The sequence below is a fragment of the Nicotiana tomentosiformis genome, chromosome 2, assembly GCF_000390325.3.
Source record: "Nicotiana tomentosiformis chromosome 2, ASM39032v3, whole genome shotgun sequence".
In the NCBI taxonomy this organism is placed as follows: domain Eukaryota; kingdom Viridiplantae; phylum Streptophyta; class Magnoliopsida; order Solanales; family Solanaceae; genus Nicotiana; species Nicotiana tomentosiformis.
Genome location: NC_090813.1, coordinates 116,577,503 through 116,583,502, shown reverse-complemented (window position 1 = coordinate 116,583,502; position 6,000 = coordinate 116,577,503).

Sequence of the window (6,000 nt, the reverse complement as noted above, 5' to 3'; positions counted from 1 at the left end):
CTTCCCCCCTAAGGAGCATTTTGCATAAACTTGAGCTATCGAGAAGGTTGGCCAAATGGGCCATCGAGCTCAGCGAGAACGATATCACGTATCAGCCATGAACGATGATAAAGTCACAAGTTCTCGCTAACTTCGTTATTGACTTCAACGTAAAAGTAATGCCCGGAGTTGAAAGAGAAGCCGCCCATGCTTCCCCCCAAACAACAGATCTTTGGGTCCTGTACACTAATGGCACGTCTAACGCGTAGGGTCCAGACTAGGACTCATACTCGAAGTCCCAAACGGCAAAGTAATTCGCCAGTCCATAAGGTGCCCGGACATGACTAACAACGAGGCCGAGTATGAGGCCATAATTGTATGTTTGAGGCTGGAACTCAAGTACGGGGCAAAATGGTTGAAACTACGCTGCGATTCCCAACTCGTGGTCAACCAAGTCACACAGACATTCCAAATCAAGGAACAGAGGTTACAAAACTATCAAACCAAAATTTGCAAGCTGCTGGCAGAGTTTGACCAATGTCAACTCGACCAGATTCCACAAGCACAGAACGCTTAGGTAGCTCGCAAAACTAGCCGCAACCACCAAAAACATTGCAATCAGAGACAAAAGTGTGATCCACCTTCTCAACTTGTCACTAGACCATCTCGAGGTAGAACCATAAGATTAACTTGGGACTGGCGCAATCATTTTGTTGCATACTTGCAGGACGTCATACTCCTAAATGATAAAAATGAGGCCAAGAAATTGAGAATGCAAGGGGCCAGGAACAGTGTCATCCACAACGACATGTATAAGAGAAATTACGGTGGCCCTCTAGCGAAATGCTTAGGCCCAAACCAGACGCGGCGCATCCTTGAAGAGGTCCACGAGGGCCATTGTGGAGCTCACTCCGGCAATAGGGCTCTAGTCATATGCCTCATACGAGAAGGATATTACTGGCCCACCATGAAAAAAGAGGCTGCAAACTTCGTAAAACAAATGGGAGCAATGCCAAATGTACGCTCCGATGATTCACCAAGCGGGCGAACACCTCCACAAGGTCACCTCACCTTGTCTGTTCATCAAATGGGGAATAAACATCATGGGGCTCCTCCCGGCAAGACGAGGTAACGTAAGATTCCTTTTGGTTTTAATTGACTATTTCTCAAAGTGGGTGGAAGCAGGAGCATTCGCCCAAATACGTGAACAGAAAGTGATCACCTTTATATGGAAAACATCATATGCCGATTCGGCCACCCCAAAGAGGTCAGCAGCGATAACGGACCTATTTCACGGGAAAGAAGGTCGCCGAGTTTTTTAAGACGTGGCATATCAAAAGAATACTCTCGACGCCATACCACCCCACAGGCAACGTGCAAGCAGAGTCCTCCAACAAGTCGATACTGAAAATCATAAAGAAAAAGCTTGAAGACACCAAAGGACTGTGGCCGAAAATATTACTAGAAGTACTGTGGACCTATAGAACAACGCCGAAGATGAGTACAGGAGAGACGCCCTACTCTTTGATCTATGGGACTGATGTAGTAATACCGACCGAAGTCGGAGAGCCCAGTATCACGACCCCAAATTCCCTCTGTAGGTTGTCGTGATGGCACCTAGTCTCTAAGACTAGGTAAGCCTATCAATACTGAATAATATTAAATATCTAAAATAAATAAACTACAATTCAAACAATTTCAACTCCCAAAACCCGGTAGAAATAAGTCACAAGCTTCTAAGAATTTATTCTCCATGTCTCTATACATCAGAGTCTAAAACAAATAAGGGAGGCAACAAAGTAAGATAGAAGGGGACTCCAAAGTCTGCAGACGATGGCAAAAATATACCTCAAAGTCTCCTCGTACAGTTAGTTTACTGATGCCTGGTCTAATAAGATGTACCTGGATCTGCACAAAACGATGTGTAGAAGCGTAGTATGAGTACACCACAACGGTACCCAGTAAGTTCCAAGCCTAACGTCGGTAGAGTAGTGACGAGGTCAGGTCAGGCCCTACTGGAGAATAAATAATGACATGGTAAAATGTTTAAATAATATAATAAGATAAAATGACAATGGAAATGAATCAAGTAGTATGTCACATTTAATTACACCAAATAATGGCAATTAATATCTCGTGGAAACAAAACAAAATTTCCTTTCAACTTCAAAAAAACTCACAACAAATAATCAAAGGCAACTGCGACCATGCTTCAATATCAACAAGGGCATTCCCGAGGTACAGCCTCGTAGCCCCAAATCATAAATAAATTCACAATATCTAATTTTCATTTCTCAGTGCGGGATCCTTCACAATTTATTTGAAAGAAAATATTTTTTCCGAAATAACATCCCGCGTTTTAGCCAGCCTTATCACACCGCATGACATCTATTAGTTCCCCCTACTAGCCACGCGTATCAAGCCACCCTTATCTTACCGCATGCGTTTCAATACACAGACCTTATACCACCGCATGCGTATCAATAGCACAATATATCACACTTTGCACCTCAAGTGCTCAAAAAATTTGTCTTGCCAAAATAATTCAACAACAATATTTTTCCACAATAAAGAGCTCACGGATCATACTAAAATAAATCATCAATAATATTTTTCCACAATAAAGAGCTCACAGCTCCATCACAATGAGTACGAAAATCTTACAAAACTATTTAGGAATAAATAATTCAGGAAAATAATATTTCAAAATCTTTAATACGTTGCTTCAATATCAAATTTAAAAATGTCAAATACTTCATATTAATAATATTTAATTTAAAGAAAATCAACCTTCAAATAATGCACAGAATAAAAGAAACCAAGTTTCAACTAAACAGGTAAAATAATTAGCAGGAAAAGGTCAAACAAATTTAAGATATATATTTCAGATCAATGATGAAGAATATAAAAAGATAAAATAATTTAATAAATGCGCAACAGTGATCTACACAATTTAAAAATACAATCTTTCACATTTAGCCCGTATACACACTCGTCACCTTGTGTACACGACTTTAAACACATTTCAATAATCAAATCAATACCAATCCTAGGGAAAATTTCCCCCACACAAGGTTAGACAAGTCACTTACCTCGACTTGCTCCAATTTAACCAAGTATTATATTTTTTTTCTCGATTTTCCGACTCCGGTCGACTCGTATCTAGTCATAATTAAATCGATACAGTCAACAAAAATTATAGGAATCAATTTCATAAGAAAATACTACATTTTTCAATAAAATCCGAAATTAGCTCAAAAATTGCCCGTGGGGCTCACATCTCGGAATCCGATGAAACTCACAAAATCCGACAACCCATTCAACTACGAGTCCAACCAAACTAGTTTCACTCAAATCCGACTCCGAATCGACACGGAAATCTTAAAAGTTCGTTTCTATGAGATTTCTAAAAATTTCTATCTCAAAACACTAATTAAATGGTGAAAACAATTATATATTCGTGTATATTAACAAAATCCGAGTTAGAATCACTTACCCCAAATGTTTTTACTTGAAAATATATCAAAATCGCCTCTCCTCCAGCTCCAATTCGTCAAAAATGGCAAATGGGACGAAGTCCCTTGTTTTTATAACTTACAGATCTGCGAGGGAGCCCGATTTGTCAGGGAGTCCGATTTTGACATGGAATCCAATTTTGACAGGCAGTCCGATTTTGACAAGAAAAATATTTTTCCTTGTCAAAATAACTTACAGATTATATTTTTTAATATTTTTTATAACTTACAGATTTGTTAGGCATCCCGATTTTGACAGGCAGCCCGATTTTGACAGACAGCTCGATTTTGACAGGCAGCTTGACAAAATCCGAGTTAGAATCACTTACCCCCAATGTTTTTACTTGAAAATATATCAAAATCGCCTCTCCTCAAGCTCCAATTCGTCAAAAATGGCAAATGGGACGAAGTCCCTTGTTTTTATAACTTACAAATCTGTGAGGGAGCCCGATTTGTCAGGGAGTCCGATTTTGACAGGGAATCCAATTTTGACAGGGAGTCCGATTTTGACAAGGAAAATATTTTTCCTTGTCAAAATAACTTACAGATTATATTTTTGTAATATTTTTTATAACTTACAGATTTGTTAGGCAGCCCGATTATGATAGGCAGCCCGATTTTGACAGACAGCTCGATTTTGACAGGCAGCTTGACAAAATCCAAGTTAGAATCACTTACCCCCAATGTTTTTACTTGAAAATATATCAAAATCGCCTCTCCTCCAGCTCTAATTCGTCAAAAATGGAAAATGGGATGAAGTCCCTTGTTTTTATAACTTACAGATCTGTGAGGGAGCCCGATTTGTCAGGGAGTCCGATTTTGACAAGGAATACAATTTTGACAGGGAGTCCGATTTTGACAAGGAAAATATTTTTCCTTGTCAAAATAACTTACAGATTATATTTTTATAATATTTTTTATAACTTACAGATTTGTTAGGCAGCCTGATTTTGACAAACAACCCGATATTGACAGGCATCTCGATTTTGACAGCATTTCCAGCATAACAATTGCACCAACTTTTGCAACAGCTAAGTCCCACTTTTGATCCGTTAACCATCTGAAACTCACCCGAGTCCATCGGGACCTCAACCCAATACACCAACGAGTCCTAAAACATCATACAAACTTATTTGAAACCTCAAATCAAATCAAACAATGCTAAAATCACAAATCACACCCCAATTCAAGCTTAATGAAACTCAAGAATTTTCAACTTCTACATTCGATGTCGAAACCTATCAAATCAAGTCCGATTGACCTCAAAATTTGCACACAAGTCATAAATGACATAACAGAGCTGTGAAAATTTTCAGAACTGGATTCCGACCCCGATATCAAAAAGTCAACTCCCCGGTCAAACTTCAAAACTAAAATTCCTATTTTAGCCATTTCAAGCCTAATTTCACTACGGACTTCCAAATAAAATTTTGATCAGGCTCCTAAGTCCAAAATCACCATACGGAACTGTTGGAATCATCAAAATTCTACTCTGGGGTCGTTTGCACATAATTTGACATCTTGTCACTATTTGAACATAAACTTTTAAGTTTTCATCAAAATTCTATATTTCTGGCTAGGCACCTCAGAATTTGATTCCGGGCATACACCTAAGTCCCAAATCACGATACGGACCTACCGGAACTGTCAAAATACTGATCGGAGTCCGTTTGCTCAAAATATTGACCAAAGTCAACTCAGTTGAATTTTAAAGCTTTAATTCACATTTCAATCCATTTTTCACCTGAAAACTTTCTGGAAAATTTTACGGACTATGCACGCAAGTCGAGGAATGATAAATAGTGTTTTTCAAGGTCTTAGAATATAGAATTAATTATTACATTTAAAGATGACATTCTCCACCTCTAAAACAAACGTTCGTCTTCGAACGGAGTTAGAAAAAGTACCTAAGCTGGTGAATAAGTGTGGATAACAATTGCGCATATCATGCTCAGTCTCCCAAGTCACCTTTTCGACCGGATGACCCCTCTACCGAACCTTCACGGAAGAAATGTTCTTTGACCTCAGCTTTCGAACCTGCCTATCTAAAATAGCCACTAGTTCCTCAACATAAGATAGATCCTTGTCCAACTGAACCGAACTGAAGTCTAACACATGAGACGGATCGCCGTGATATTTTCGAAGCATATAAACATGGAATACCAGATGAACTGCAGAGAGATTAGATGGTAGTGCAAGTCCGTAAGCCATCTCTCTAACTCTTTCAAGAATCTCAAAAGGCCAATATACCTAGGGCTCAACTTGCCCTTCTTCCCGAACCTCATCACACCCTTCATAGGCGAAACCCGGAGCAAGACCCGCTCACCAACCATGAAAGCAATATCACGAACCTTCCGATCAGCATAACTCTTCTGTCTAGATTGGGCTGTACGAAATCGATCCTGAATCAATTTAACCTTTTCCAAGGCATCCTAAACCAAGTCTGTACCCAATAGCCTAGCCTGGCCCGGTTCGAACCAACCCACTGGAGACTGGCACTGCCTAC